The sequence below is a fragment of the Anguilla rostrata genome, unplaced genomic scaffold (genome assembly GCF_018555375.3).
Source record: "Anguilla rostrata isolate EN2019 unplaced genomic scaffold, ASM1855537v3 scaf0991, whole genome shotgun sequence".
Lineage (NCBI taxonomy): Eukaryota > Metazoa > Chordata > Actinopteri > Anguilliformes > Anguillidae > Anguilla > Anguilla rostrata.
The window spans coordinates 21073-37189 of record NW_026986345.1 but is presented as its reverse complement, the minus strand read 5'-3'; the positions used below and the strand labels follow the sequence as shown (position 1 = coordinate 37189).

The following is a 16117-nucleotide window of genomic DNA, read 5'->3' as shown; positions in this document are numbered from 1 at the left end:
ATCATTTCTTTTTGCAAAGCGTTTTATTATGAGAGTGAGAAATGCGAAGTGACCCTGTAGGAAACGGTTGTGGATTATGGCTATCGTTGTGTGAATTTGTATACAGTCTGATGAACGTGTACCGTTCAGCAGTTTCGGTTTGCTATATATGTAAAACAGTGGCTGTGAGAAAGGGTGAGGTGGCGTAAGCGTAAACGCATCAGAAACGCAGATTAAATATGGAGAGTGTATGTACTCACGGATTTGACGTCCATCCAACGAGCCTTGACTGACAAAAGATCAGCAAGCCCGTAGAATTATAACTCCCTATGTCGCAACTTGTGTAGCCTTCTGTCCTGCTCCGTTGTCTGTTATTTCGTGGAGATGCACTTTTAGTGTTTGTAAGGTTTATAAGGCATTTTGATAGGCTTATCTGCAGGTAGGAATCCTCTTCGCTGTTTTGCTGAGCTAGAACCGGAAAACTTGATAGTGGAGAATAGGAGCAGACGGATATGTCCCAGCAGGATTTGCATATGAGAAAATAACAACAGTGTGAGAGAAATTAGGATGAAATTATGAAATTGCGTAGTTGAGGCAGTATGTTTTTAGCAGAATGGGCATGTAGGTGAAGGTTGACATGATCACGGAGTATAGTGCGAAATAAATGGAGTAACCATGAGCAAACTTATATTCCTTATCGAACGGTATATATAACAGTCGCTGTGAAGCATTAGCTGTTAAAGTGAAAGGTTAAGTAACGTGTGAAATCTATCGCACTGCTGTGTTTTTTTTCATGTTCAGTACTGGTAGTTATAATTATGAGTGAATCATGATTTTAAATGTAATGTTTTAATGGGGAGTTGCAGAACGTACATACGTAGTAATTGTTTGTATGTGGTGTGGCACCGCACGGGGCGTGACGGTGCAGGCGGGGCGGCACAGAAATGCACAGACCGGAGGTTTGGGGAAAAATAGCCCAACAGGGCCTTTTATTAACCAAAAGTATATACACAACCCAAAAACAAACTCAACAACAAAAATCTCCTGTCGGAGTTAACTTAAAGTAAAGTGAACAAAATTAGAAACAACGGCGTCCGGGAGACCGCTGAGGGGATCCCTCTTCAACTCAGGAAGAGGGATGTTGTCCTGCGTCTCCACCGGATTCTGCAAAATAGGGACAAAGTTATTAATCGTTTTTACAGCTCTCCTGCCGCCCAAAACCCCTCTCCTCAATGGAGACAAACGGCCTCCTTTTAATCTCCCAGCCATCTCCCTGGAGTGGCGGCAGCTGTGTTGCCTCATTGATTGCAGGTGTGCTGCCTGCCAAGGAGGGAGTTGAGGAATGTCCAATTTGCCGCTCTCCAGGGTCCTGTGGCTGGGCTTCCTAGTGGGGCGCTGTCCTGGGTCCTGAAGAGGCGGCCTGGTGGCAGGTTTTGGCTGATGCCTATAAGGCTGGGAGGGGCACTGTGGAGCCATGCCCCGATCCACGCCACAGTGGCTAGATAGAGAACAGGGCGAGGTAACATGGATGTAGAAACGTGGCGTTTGCTGATAAGAAGGTTTTGTACGGTAGCCAAGTGAAGAAATGTAGTTAGTAGAAATGGCACAGCGGTGAACTGGTGTAACTTTTGAATAAAAGGAATACATTTGCCGTCATGAAATGCATATGGGTGGCCATGAGTGAGTTTTGGTAAAGCAAATATAAGCGTAAGAGCACGTTAGTGTAAAAGGGGAAATTATCTGCCTGAGGACGAGGCGGGATTCAATCGTTCAACCGGAGGTTTACCAGTCTGTCACTTTGTTAGGGCAGCACCATGACATAGCTATGCAATGCATGAAATATCATTAGCAAACCTGTCCATGGTTTTAAAGAAGAACACAGGCGAGTAAGCACAGAAGAGCTCCCGTTGAATCCATATGGCTTTGCAATATTGTAGCCGGTTAACAATTGAACGTGCAGATGGTACGTCATAATACAGTCTATACGTTCGGGGAACGGCTGGTAGATATGGTGCAAAAGCAATAATTGATAAGTAGTAGACAATTATTAGTGAGGGTAAAAGCAGGTTAAAGAAATGCATTCTTAGCTGGGCTTGAACCTAGGACCCTGTGTTCCCAAGACTGTAACCTTACCCACTAGGCCACAGGCAGAGTAGCTGTTCATACTGAAAATGTTTCAGAGTAAAAAGGTATGGGTATTTTGCGTGTGTATGCAAGTTTTTCATTGGGTTGTGTAGGTGAAGATTTGGCGGGTGTCAGTAAAATGTCCAATGGGGAGACATGTTATTTGTGGGATAGGCGACAGGAAAAATAAGAATGAGAAGAAGAAGAAGAAGAAGGAGAAAATGCAAAATCCCCTTAGTTTGGGGCTTTATTGTGTGGACATGTGAAGTTGTTTATGAAATCTGTCTGTTGAAATGGGGTGAGAATGTATAGAATTTAATGTTTTTAAGAGTGTCTGTGGCGTTATTTCTGTGGGGAACCCTGAAAAGTGCCAAACTCTCGGTGCTGTATAGGTATGGGGCATGCCCCCGCCAAGGCGTAACTTGGCGGGATGGCATACCTGCCATCCCAATAAAGCTTAGTAAACACAAAGTACCGAAAAGGGCAAAGCACAATTCTCTACATGATGTACAGTATAACAAACTATGTGAGTGCACGTGTGTGTAGGTGTTGTGTGTGCGTGTGAGGAGGAGTGTTGGATGTTCCCATACGTGGGGGTTGTGTACCGGGGACATGGAGAACAAAGGAACAAGATGGAGTATGAATGGAGGGGTTTTTGAGTCTAGGTAAAGCTAGTGAAAAAAAAACAATGGTGCATGAAGCAGGATGCGCCTTACTCCGTTGCAGGCCTTGCAAACTCTTCCTGGCATGTGGACTCACACGAAAGGGAGATGGGAGAAGGGTGGTGAGTCAAGGGAAAGGAAAATGGAACAGAGCAAAACAACGGCAACCTTTGTTTTATCGAAGGTTGCGCGTTTCAAATGTAAAGTAAGCCAATACTGTAACAGGAAAGTAGGGGGCATGGTTAAATTAGTCACTTTGAGGTGGACATATGGGCTTTTGGTAGTCATGATTATTTACTCTTTTGTGTGGATGCTTTGACAGTTTGTTTCAGTTAGCTGCATCACAGAGGTTGACCCTGTGTGGGTTGGTTTGGTTGTTTTGTCTGTAAGTGTCTTCTCTGTTGTGATGTTTTTGTGTGGACCCCAGGAAGAGTAGCTGATGTTCTGCATCAGCTAATGGGGATCCTAATAAAATCCTAATCCTAAACCCTGTAGTGGTCAGCAATTTGGGGGAAGTAGCTCATTGCTAAATGTTTCACTCCAAAATTCAGATTACACCAAATCAGTTGGAGACCCTTCTCGCATGCCTGTGGAAGCTGTGAAGAGTTATTTATTAGCTGCTTTGTTTCTGCAGCATTGCAACTCTGTTTGGGGTTAGTGAGAGAACAGTTCACTGTCGAATGGCAGAGCTCTTTCCCTACTCTCCCGCTCCTGGCTTGATTGCCAAGCTTGAATTAAAAAGCAGCGCTCCCCCTCATTATCATATGGAGAAAGGAAATGCAGAAATAAACATGGAAATAAATATATGCAGGTGCTGTGAGTAACACTTGCTGCACAGCAAGAAGGCCCTTTGTTTGACTCACGGTTGGTGCCTTTCTGAATGGAGTTTGCATGTTCTCGCCATGTCCGTGTGGGTTTCCTCCGAGTGGTTTCCTCCCACAGTCCAAAGACATGCGGGTTAGATTAATCTGAGAGTCTAAATTGCCCCTGGGTATGAGTGTGTGAGTGAATGGTGTGTGTGCCCTGCGATGGACTGGAATACTGTCCAGGATGTATTCCTGCCTCTCACCCAATGCATGTGATAGCTCCAGCACCTCCTGTGACCCTGACCAGGAATAAGCAGATATAGATAATGGATGGATGGATAAATATATACAGAGACGATTCAAGCAATTCATAAACATGAAAATGAATGTGTACAGAAATAAATGAAGAAAGCAATGAATATATATTCATATATATATAGCTTGCTCCCTGCGTGTGGGCGTTCCCGCATGGGCATTCCGGGCGTTCCTGCACTCACACCTTACCGCAAGGAAACTCGCGTAGCCTAAGCAGACAGAAACCCTTGTTTTTAGTGGACATGTTGCTATCAGTTGTAACAAATCAAGTCGCTATCCAGCTAGCTAGTTAAAGAAAAAAAAAACTAATTTCTACGGTATGTAGTCTCCCTTATTTACCGAAAAGTTTTCTCGGAGAACATTTTTTTTCAACCATATAAAGGACAAAAGACAAAACACTCACGTTATCCCCAGCACTGAAGTAAGTATAACAGATTGTTTTAAAATTATTAATAAGGTTAATAAATACGATTGAGAGAAATTGTGAATGGTGGTTATAGAGTTAAACGTTCTCTTCACATTTTTAAACCAAACTCGTTCAACAGGTTGCTAAATTGCGCTTTGTACATGGTTCGTCTTTAAACCAAGAAGTTCGGTTTGTGTATGGATTTTCCTGAGAGCGTCAAAAAAAAGTGGATACTATACTATGCGTGACATTGTATTTTCTGAAACTTTATGCAATTAGTCTGTCCACCAGGGAATAGTGGCAGTATTAATAGTTTAATTTATTAGCGTTTGGTTAATAGTTAATTAATGAATATTTGGCAAAGAAAATATAGCATAGCTTATTTTATGTCTGAAAGTACTGGTGCTTGTGGTGTGTGGGATACTCCGAATGCTAAGGATTCATACTATGCGTACAACAATTTTGTGTTGAATATATTGCTTAAATTGATTTACAAACACTGATATTTTCTGAGGAATAAAGGAAGTTTGTTTTGTTGTTATTGTTCATTAACATAATTGGTCATCACATGAATAATGTCCTACGGAATTCTTTACACCGTTCAAAGAAATAATTAATAATTTGGGGAAATGAATGTTTAGCATATTTTCTGTTCTTAGTGACATCAAACTGTATTCAGTTGGAGTCAACTGACTGGTGGGGTTAGAAGTTACCCTCAGTTAACCTTATCCTATTGTGATTCACGTATAGAATGAACTTTAAAAAAAAAAGTTTTATCGGAAATCAAATCAGACCGTACCTGGGCTTGTGTTTGGGAATGGTCTATATAAGTGTAATTATTCTGAAGTAATGTAAAATTATTGTAAAATTTAATTAATGGTTATTAAGTTTTGTATAATTCCTTACTTTCTGTATCTGTGATGGTCCAACCCTGAACATTTGTAAAATATAAGATGTGGGTGCCATTGCACCATGTCCCAAGTTCCGAGTTTTGTACAACTGCAGATCGCACATCACTTTTCACTGAACACTCATCCTATTTTTCAGTGAGGGTACTATTTTCATGCTTTTCTTTCTATGATGACATGTAAGTGTAAGTTTTCTATGAAATGTTATCAGTTCTGTACTTGGCATCAATGGTCATTTTCTTTACATTTTATTACATACTTTTATGAACAATTGCTTTCTTCATAAACACGTAACAGTCATTTACGTCCATTAGCATGTGTACATACCTATCTTTGTGTCTTATATTTTTGGTTTCATAACTGAAATCTGCATTTCCTGTAAGTGATAAATGGACAAGACAAGCTTGCTGTTCTGCCCCTCCCCCAATTCCTTAATCTGCAAAGCAGAAAAGGTGAGGATGATAAAGTGAACTACAATACATAGTAGTTGAAAAGTGACCTTTCTTGCAGTGTGACTTGATTGTTTTCTCTGATGATTCACCCAACCTTTTGGCCTTACTTGTGTCTCTGCCTGGCTGCCATTTCCCAATTGTGGCCAAACCTGAACAGGTTGCATTCCTGAACTGATCTGTGTCTCAGTTGAGCCAGTGAAGGGAACTGAAAATATGTTTTGAGTGGAAATGGCCTGAGATTGTTGTCATCTTATACAAGACTAGCTTCGAAGCAGGTGAACCCTGCTGCTTTGTTAATTCTAATTTCATTAACCATTTACCATAAAATTCCATTTGAAAGCGGACTCAAAATGCAGAAGATGAGGAAATTAAGACCAACTCCTCAGAGGTTGCACTGCTGTCAAAAATCAGAACTTTCAAAATGCAGGCCATAAAAATGTATTTTGAAAAATTTCACCTACATTTTAAAGAACTGACATTATTAATAGTTATACATTAATGAATCACACATGTAACATGGGTCAGCAAAGATATTAATAAGAATTTTAAGTAACATCAATATGTTATTCCAAAAATAACTTGAGCAGGTAGTTGCCCGCTTAAAAAGCATTATTTCTAAATGTATTCTCCCTTAAACATTTACCAAAATATAAATGACAGTGGACCTGCTCCTTGGGTGAACCCTCTTTGAAAGGGATGTTACAGTTCTTTCAGTTCAGGTTGAAATTATACTTGCTCTAGGGGGGAATTCCTTAAAAAACCCAATTTAATTTGGCAGGGAAATATGCATGGCCTTCTTGATCATAGGCTCAAACCACTCCTTTACTAAAAGAACATCCATGTGGCATAACAAACTTAAAAATGGACTAACAACCACTTAATTGGGGAACATGTGGTAATAGTGGTAAGTTTAAATTGAATATAGGTTTGAGGAGGACAATGTCATCTCTTGTGCTAGTGACTAAATTTAAGAACCCCAAAATACCTCAGGTTAACAACCTGTATTACAGGGATGACAAACTCCAGTCCTGGAGGGCTGCCAGTTAAGACCTAGAGAACAAGGTGTGTGTACTCTTTAGCCAGCCAATGACTTAAATTAATCACTTGTAGTGAAACGCATCGAAAACAACAGATCACTGACCTGTATAACTGGATTTAAAGTTTCAGCCTGAAGAAGCTTTATACGCTTGGGTTGGCCTTGCCAGATCACATTCCTTTTCTGTCAGCCTCTGTTCATTTTCATGATCAGACTGCAGGTGAAGTTCATCTACGGGAAAACGGGAAGGAACTAAAAAATCTTTCAGCTGCCTTGTGGAACTGTAGGCACTTTTTTCCATTTATATTTTTACAGTACCTTTATTGTATGTATGGCTGACATGTTGGCTAACCTCGCGAGGTTAAACAATGTCAAACAAAATACACACTTAATAAATAATTGCGTTTTGACAAAGCCAAAAATAATCTTAGAAAAATTTGCTTTTATTACAATGGAATATAGTGGTAGGCAATATGGCTAATTCATATTATCTTGGGAATAACTTGGTGATATAAAACCTGAAAATTAGTACATAGTTTTTGGGCGAAACTCAGCAATCTTATGATAGCATATCATCCTGAAATTAGTCATGATAGCATACTTGTATTAGGGGTGCAAGCAGCGAACTGGTGGAAACCCGATTTATCTGTAGAATTTTAATTAGGGGTCCAAGCAGCGAAGCTGGTGGAACCCTATTGTATCTGTTAGGATTATTATTATTAGGGGTTCAAGCAGCGAAGCTGGTGGAACCCTATTGTATTTGTTAGGATTATTATTATTATTCTTATTATTTTTCTCTGCTAAAAGTGTCTGAGGCTCAGCAACCATAAGTCCTACAGCAACCAAATTTGGTAGGTGGGTTCCTATGGCCCCCCACTACTCAGGTACTAAATCACTCAAATCACCTATGTTGGCCAGATGGTGGCGCTATAACAAAGGGTTATGCGTAAAAGGCCATAACTCCCACACCATAAGTCCGATCAACACAAAACCTCATCGACATATGCATCTGAACGTGCTCTATAACTTTGCCATTGGGACCACCTATGTCTGCCATATTGTTTGCCCGTCATTTTGACTTTTTAGTTGGGGCGTGGAAGCTTTCTCCGCTAAAATGTCTGAGGCTCAGCAACCATGAGTTGTAGACCAAGCAAATTTGGTAGGTGGGTTGCTATGGCCCCACACTACTCAGGCACTACAAATCACCTATGTCGACCAGATGGTGGCGCTATTACAAAGGGTTATGCGTAAAAGGCCATAACTCCCACACAATAAGTCCGATCAACACAAAACTTCATCGACCGAGGCATCTGAATGTGCTCTACAATTTTGCCATTGGGACCACCTATGTCCGCCATATTATTTGCCCGCCATTTGGACGTTTTTATTAGTTGCGGCGCGGTAGCGCTGTAGCTCCAAATCCTAAGTGTTACGACATCTAGTAAATTTCTTTACGCCAATCGACATCCATGGTGACGCAAGTAACCCGACACCGTAGGGTCTAGTTTTTATCAGTGAGGGGAGGGTCTGAACGTCGGGGAAGCAATGGAAGACAGTGCCAGCCAGAGTGCATGCTAGGCTATTAAAGGTTTGTTAGTAAAAGCTTTTTGAGAGGATGAATAATTACTTTTCTTTGGCATTGATCCATTTGAAGACAGTATCGGGTGAGTTCATTTAGTCTTTAAATCTGTCATTATGCTGAGAAATAGCTAAAGCATTTTAGTGGTAGGTTTTGAGTTTCTGTGCAAACGCGCGAAAACACGCTGGTATAATAAGACAATGATGGCAATACGTATATAGTCCGCTTCGTTCCGTTGCTACCATAACATAACACACTATCTTGTGTCTACAGCTGCAGTTTCTCGCTGCAATTACTAATATTGAATATAAACAAAAGACGCAATTTATGCTGTACTCTGCCAATGTATAAAATAAATAATACGGTACTCTGAGCGTAGGAAGGAGGTAGCATAGATGGCGAGTTGATTTTTCGTTTTTTGCTTCTAAAAGTTTGTTAGTAAAAGCTTTGAGAGGATGAATCATTACTTTTCTTTGGCATGGATCCATTTGAAGAAAATATCGGGTGAGTTCATTTAGTCTTTAAATCCGTCATTATGCTGAGAGAAATCGTATTCTCAATTTAATCTCTAAATTGACTAAGCTTAGGGTTGTAACTAGGTAGCTGTTTCGTAGGTGACTTAGTTAATGCACTCGTCTCGTGTTCCCTGCACTTGGAACGGTACTTCTCTTTAGGGTTTTCGACACACTTGTTCCTGATTATGATTATACACTTTGTTGTAAGTCGCTCTGGATAAGAGCGTCTGCCAAATGCCTGTAATGTAATGTAATGTAATGTGATATTCCGTAGCAACAAGATAAACCCGACATTAGCCCTAAAATATGCCAATACAGCAGTGAAAACGCTGCTCACTCAATAACGAAATAAATGAGACATTTTTTTAAATTATAGCATGGCATTCTACAGTCAATATCTGGGACTAAGCATTTAATAAATATACAATCTTACCATTGGTTTTACGCGTAGAGATGTCCCTTTAGCGACTGAGTGGTCATATATCGTCTTGGACATGAAATATACGCGCATATGTGACGCCTGGGTCGCCTACCTTCAAAAATAGCTGTGCGTAATACCACACCTGTTGCTTACGGCATTGTCGCCCTTTTTAGTACAATTTGGCTTGATTGACAATGCATTTATTCAGTAGGTGAGAGTACAAGCTTTCTAACGATGTATAACATGTCTGATTTTGCTTTTGGAATAGCGTTTTATGGGTCAGCGTAACCGAAAATTTTCCTATATGCTAGTGTCTAAATAAGTAAAATGGTAGGCTATTCTGCGAGCAGCACGCAGGTCGCGAGTTGATATTTCGTCTTTTGTTTCGTTTTTTCTCAATGTCGTATTTATTATTTGAAATGTGTATTATTATTCTATCTGTCTCTGAGGCGCTCTGAAATGTGCATTCTCTGCTAAGCTGAGCAATGGATTGGAATATGTGTCTGACGTAGTGTTCAATGGATTGGAATATGTGTCTGACGTAGTGTTGCACCGTATACCGAAACTTCAGCACTTTCTCGGTACTTAAAAAAATAAACTGTTCGGTATTAGAATTTTCCGACATTCGGTAGTTTTGTGTCAAATATAAAAGCCAGGGAAATGTGTCTCCCGCATTACTGATTGAGAGGATGAGAGGTGTAATTTGTCATAATCTTCGCTAGATGGCAGTAGCAACTAAGGTTGTCAAGTGAGGTGACTTGTGCTTGTGCACTCACTCGTTGATACAGCGCAAGCTTCGACTCAGTTCACTTCAGTAGCAATAGGTGTTCTAATTTGTAAATATTTTATTATAGGAAGATGCTGTATTGTTATTAAAATATTCTTTTTTTTAGATCTATTTAAAAGTGAAAGACCTGTTTAAAGATTTAGGTTTACAATTGTTTAATTATTAAAATATATTTAATAGGCTATATTTTTCTATTGTTTAGTGTTGTAACACTATAGGCCTATGCGTATTAATATGTTGAACAGGCTTCAACTTAAAGGTTGTTAATAAACCAGGTTTTTAATGAACTGAATTTGAAAATGAGGTTAACCCTTATGGACATTAGGTTTCTGATCTATAAAGGTATTTTCAGTATTGTTAGGTACCAAATATTGAATCAATACTATTTCAGTATCGAGTATCGTGATACAAAACCTGGTATCGGTATGAAAGTCAAAATGGTTGGTTTCGTGACAACACTAGTGTGATGCCTTTTTTAGTTACAGCATGGAAGCGCTGCAGCTGTACATACATGCCGGGCCATATATGTGTTACGATGTCCCATCTAAGTGTTACGACATAGTAAAGGCCTTTACGGGAAGCGGCCAGGACACATCCATGGCGACGCAACTAAGTCATCCGACAGCGTCTCTTAGCACAAAATTGGCCATAAGTCATCAATATTTCATACAATCATCATGATATTCAGTAGATATGTTGGGTGAAGGCATATGATCATGAGGACAAAGCCATTTTAAAATCGCTCCATAGGGGGGGCGATGGTGCCAATGCTTGGACCCCTCCCAATGCTGCTTGCGGCTTTAATTTTCAATTATTCTCTCATTGTTTTTCTTTGTGTCTCGTTATCCCTCCCTGCTCTGGTTTGATTGTGCTTTGAGTTCACCTGTGTCTTGTTATCTTTGTGGCTATTTAAGTTCTCTGTTTTCCTGATTTGGGTGCTGGTTCCTTGTGTTTCTGCCTGAGAGTATCTGCCTGTCTGTTTCAGCCCGCATTGTCTGGCCTTGTTTTTCTTACCTGTTTTCTGTTACCTGTATGAGAGTAAAATCTTTGATTGGATTTGCCTTTTTGGAGTTCCTGGTGTTTTCCCCACTCTCCGTTTGGGTCCTGGTCCCCCGTTACCTGACATATCTTAAATTGCGAGGAATGAAAGATCTTTAACTGAAATTATGACTAAGTCAGAATTAATGTGGAGATATCTCTAATTTAAGTTATGACTAGTCATAATTGAAGTGGCGATACAGTATCTGGAATTCAAGTTGGATAGTCAAAACTGAATTGTAGATATCTTAATTGGAGGTCCCATACAACTGAATGGCGAAAGTAACTTCAATCTTACTAGCAAAATGTAATTCGAGATTAAGTTTTTTGATGAGTGAAAATGCAGTTAGAGACAGGGTTCGTACGGTCATGAAAAACCTGGAAAAGTCATTGAAATTTAAAATGCAATTTCCAGGCCCTGGAAGAGTTATGGAAAATAATATTTTTTGAAAAGTTTTGGAAAAGTAATGGAAACACAGCTAAAGTTGCATCAAATATAATTACTAATTAATCCAATCATAAAAATAGTATGTATAGTAATAAAACGTAAATTGTCACGTAACCTTCGCGGTATTTTGGTGGTGTGAGAAGTTAATTCAGTCTGGCTCAGTCTGTTTACTGGCACTCCCAACAGGCACGCTTCTGCTAATGTAGCAGTTAGTAAACGTAGGCCCTACTGTGCCGACAGTATGCCAGGGAAGTGCAGCTTCAATAATATATCAGGGCTCGAAATTAACTTTTTTACTTCGTAGCACTGGTGCTCCCAACTTCAAAAAGTTAGGAGCACTCACCAAAATGTAAGGAGCACCAACAATATATGCAATAGATTTTTTATTGATAAAAATCGACAATATAACAGTACGGTTTACAAGTAACAGTTAAACTGTCACGCATAAAATGTGTCGACTCTTCAAGGAATTGCGTGTTATGCATTCAAACGACAAAGAGCCTCTCGTCACATTAATACCGCTAATTAAATCAACCGCCAGCTAATATTAACCAATTTAAAATCAGCATTAAAGGTAAGAATGTCAAGCTCACGATTGGTTAGAAGGGTTACCGTCAGCTCACAAGGCACATACTGAGTGTACTAACTAGCGAATGTACAGAGAAAGACGTTCGACTGGAAAAACTGACAAAAATGTTAAAATATTCGAATTAAAATATGAGAGAATGTATCTAAGTGTGTCTGTCTGGTATTTATTTGTTTTTGAGAGGCACCATATGTTTCAGATGCAGACCTAATTTTACTTAGTGTTACAATAAATAATTTTAAATTGTCCCGCTGAGATAAAGTCATTTGTTTTGGTCATGGATATTCAGTTAAATGTTGTGGAGAAGTCATGGAAAAGTCATTGAAAATTATTGGTGAAAAAGTGTATGAACCCTGTAGATATCTTAAATTAGCTCTTTGACTGATCATAAATCAGTTACAGATACCTGTAATGTGAATCTGGTCAGGCTATTAAATGTTTGCGACACACTCCTTAATTAACACTAAACAGGGCAGAAAACAACTAAGATTGGGGAACTGGCGCCCTGTAGTGTGACGGTTGGATTCAGGTAGGTTGTTGTTTCCCCAAAAATATATAAAAATAATTGGCACCCCTAAAGATTCTTATGAATAAAATAAAATCAAACGAAATCTACATCAATATTAAGAGAAACTCTTGTGGCCTTCCATGGCTTCCTGTTTCACTGGAGGATTAAATGAGAACCTGCTTGTGAACCCATTTTTCATCTTTGCCGCAGAGAAAGACAAAGAATTGACGAACGAAATGAAATGGTTGCTGACCTTTGAAAATCAGGCAGTTGATCAAAAATAAACTGAAGATGCTAGTTACTACTGTGAGGGCAATAATGAAGTTTAAACACCCGGATGGCAGCATGGTGGTGTGTGTGGAGTTTGCATATTCTCATCCCATGTCTGCATGGGTTTTCTCCCACGGTCACAAGACATGCAGGTTAAGCTAATTGGAGACACTAAAGTGTTTGAATGTATGAGTGTGTAAGTGCATGGTGTGTGTGCCCTGTGATGGACTGGTGACCTGTTCAGGGTTTTTTCCTGCCTCTTTGCCCAATGCATGCTGGGAGAGGCTCCAGTCCCTCTCACAACCATGTCCAGGAATATGATGTAGGATGGATTTAAGGATGCATATACTGAAAAGGAAAATACGGTGGTGGATCTTTAATGTTATGGGGCTACTTTGCTTACACTGGTCCTGGGGCCCTTGTTAAGGAAAGCAGCATCGTGAACTCTACCCAAGTACCAGGACAATTCAGCCCTAAACCTGACTGCCTCTGTCAGCAGACTGAAACTAGTGGATCTTTCAGCAAGACAATGATTCCAAATTCACGTTAAAATCCACAAATAAAAAGGTTAATGAAGCATCATTGTGCAATGGCTACAACAGTCTAAAGACTGCTGAAACTCCCTGAAAACCTGTGACTCAATTGAACAGCACAGCCCATAAACACGGATCAACAAAGACATCAGGATCTGGAAAGATTGTGGGTGGAGGAAGAGTCTAGATCCCTCCCAAAGTGTTTTTGGTCTTATAAACGTTATGTAAAAAGACTCAGTGCCATTATCCCTGCGAGGGGAGGGTGCACACAGTACCAAATACAGGGGTGCCAATAGATTGTGATGCACAATTTTTGTAAAATGTGAATTGAGAAATGTGTCATTTTGGTAGTTTCCATTATATAATTAAATATATTCTGTATGTTGGACAATGAAAATATACCTCAGCACTGGTACTCCTTATATTGAACGGTCTTAGTAATTGTTATCATGGGTGCAGAATATTTTGGAAGGATTTGTATTACTGTACAAGTTTATGGCTCAGTTAAATTCCAGATTTGTCGCTGTCTGTTCTATGAGATTTGATGTATGTGTGTGTGTGTGTGTGTGTGTTATAACAAATTCAAACCAATTTAAACAGAATGAACACGCTATATTTATGGGAATCTAATCGAACAGAATTTATATATTACAACAGAGGCAACCAAACAACAAAGAAACAAAAAAAATAAATAAATAAAATAACGATATGACAAGTATTTGATCAGGAAAACATAAACCCAGGTACAATCATTACTCAACTGGCAATGTGAAATAGTAACTGATTGTCCATTGAAACAGTTAAAGTTGAAGTCCGAGTTTAGTTTAGTTGCCAGGTATCCACGAAACACAAATCCAGAAAACGTGCCAAAAATAATAAGTCCCGAAACCAAAATTAATGCATAAGTGCAAAAATCTTCTTTCCTCTCCAAAAACAAATAATTAAGCAATGCATTGCATTCAAAGAAGCAAAAAAAAAAAAAAACGACCCAAAAATCATCGGCTCACCCTCCTGATGCAGTAGAAGAGAATTATTTTAAAACGTACGTTCAGCAGGTTACTCGTTTTCGTGTCTTGGAGCTGTGTTGAATAATTGTAGATTGAAAAAAATACAATCCAAACAAAAACGCCAACAAATCTCAGAATTCTTGATTATTTTCTGCTGACTCCCCTTTACTCCATTCTCCGTTGCTACCTCTTGCCCCCAATCTATTTCAAAAAACCTATCACCTGGCCCATCACCACCTGTTTGCTGCTTGAGCGCAACTCTTAAAGGGCCGGCATACAAATTTGCGATACTTCGCAAAGGACTCATTATCGATACATACATTGAGTATATCAGTGGGATAAAATGCACAACTAACATAATATGGTGCGTACATATTTGAATGCACCAAACTTAATTAAATTACCTTTTTGTGTTACACGTTTACATTATGTGGCCCTCACGGTGTATTATTATCTCATAAAAAAACACGTTTTCAACGTACAAAAATGCCAAGTTACTCAAAAGTATTGATATCAAAATGACGCCAAGTTACGGTACTACAAACAATATAGGCTATCTTGCCTCACCAAAATTACATAAGATGTATTTCAAAGCAATGCTACCCAATATTTCCTCAATTCTTTCAAGTCACTTGGCCCTGTGTGTATAAGCATGCACTACATGGACAGGCCAAACATATGCGTGGATGGCTGTCTCACAGTCAAGATTGAATAGGCGTGTAAATGTCCAATTTGTATTGGTATGTATGTATTTCGCCGTCCAGCCTTTTTGTTGTGTGAATGATAGCATGTTTCTTGGTATAAGTGCGTGTTCGTAAATGTGAATTTAACATGCTGCGAGGGAAATGTCCCCATGGGGATAAAGAAGTTCTCTATGTATGTATGTACAATATGTATTTTACATGCAGTATTTATTGTACGTAGCAAATATACAATAACTTGAACATGTACTCAAATTCAGTTCAGAAGCAAGTATAAACTTGTTTTCTGGAGAAATATGCTTCCTGTAGTTACTCAGCAGCAGTTTTGTACATGAATTTCAATGTGTTCTATGAGGCAATTCGAAATATTTGACTCTTTGATCTGACACACAGTTTGCATGACATTGTAAAATGGTAAGATTACAAAACACAGGGCCAAGTGACTTGAAAGAATTGAGGAAATATTGGGTAGCATTGCTTTGAAATACATCTTATTGTCACGGTTTCTGTGCAGGGTAGATCATTTTTCTGTGCCTGCACCGGCTCAGTGGTTAGCATTCCGATTAGCCACTCGTCTAATCGTTATTTTGGTGTGTGGGGACGATTAGTTCGAGCTTGCAGATTAGCCACTCGGCTAATCGTTATTTTTGGTTCCTGTGGGAGGATTGTTCCTGCTTGAACATTCCGTGCATTCCTGCAGGGTTACCTCTGATCTGTTTCACCTGTGGGTTGCTCACATCTTCCGCTGATTACCAGCCACACCTGTGGCTGAGTATTTAAAGCGTCAGTAGGCAGTGGAACGGTGCTTGAGTGTAACGTGTTTTGCTCTAGCCAGTTCCCTGTCGTATTTCTGAGCAAGGTGTAAGGAATTTAAGAACAAAGTAATTTAAAAAGAATTCTGACTTCAGTTTGTTTGTTTGTTGGGAAAAAGGTATTAGGACGGTATATGTCCAGATTCTGAGGCTGGCGGTTTTAAGGGGTTATTGTGTCACCGTTGGGGCACAAACCTTTCTGCCCCTTACTAACCAGTTTCCCC

General features: G+C 39.5%; 1 protein-coding gene across 3 annotated transcripts in view; it reads left to right on the top strand.

The window, feature by feature from the left end:
* The first annotated feature begins 4102 nt into the window (after positions 1 to 4102).
* Positions 4103 to 16117, top strand: part of LOC135246947 (protein NLRC3-like) — a 32752-nt gene continuing 20737 nt past the window's right edge. The window contains exon 1 of one of the 3 annotated variants that reach the window (XM_064320223.1): positions 4103 to 4307. The gene's annotated coding sequence lies outside the window, so the exon portion shown is untranslated. The remainder of the gene's footprint in view (positions 4308 to 16117) is intronic. The other 2 variants (XM_064320224.1, XM_064320225.1) reach the window with 2 other exon arrangements.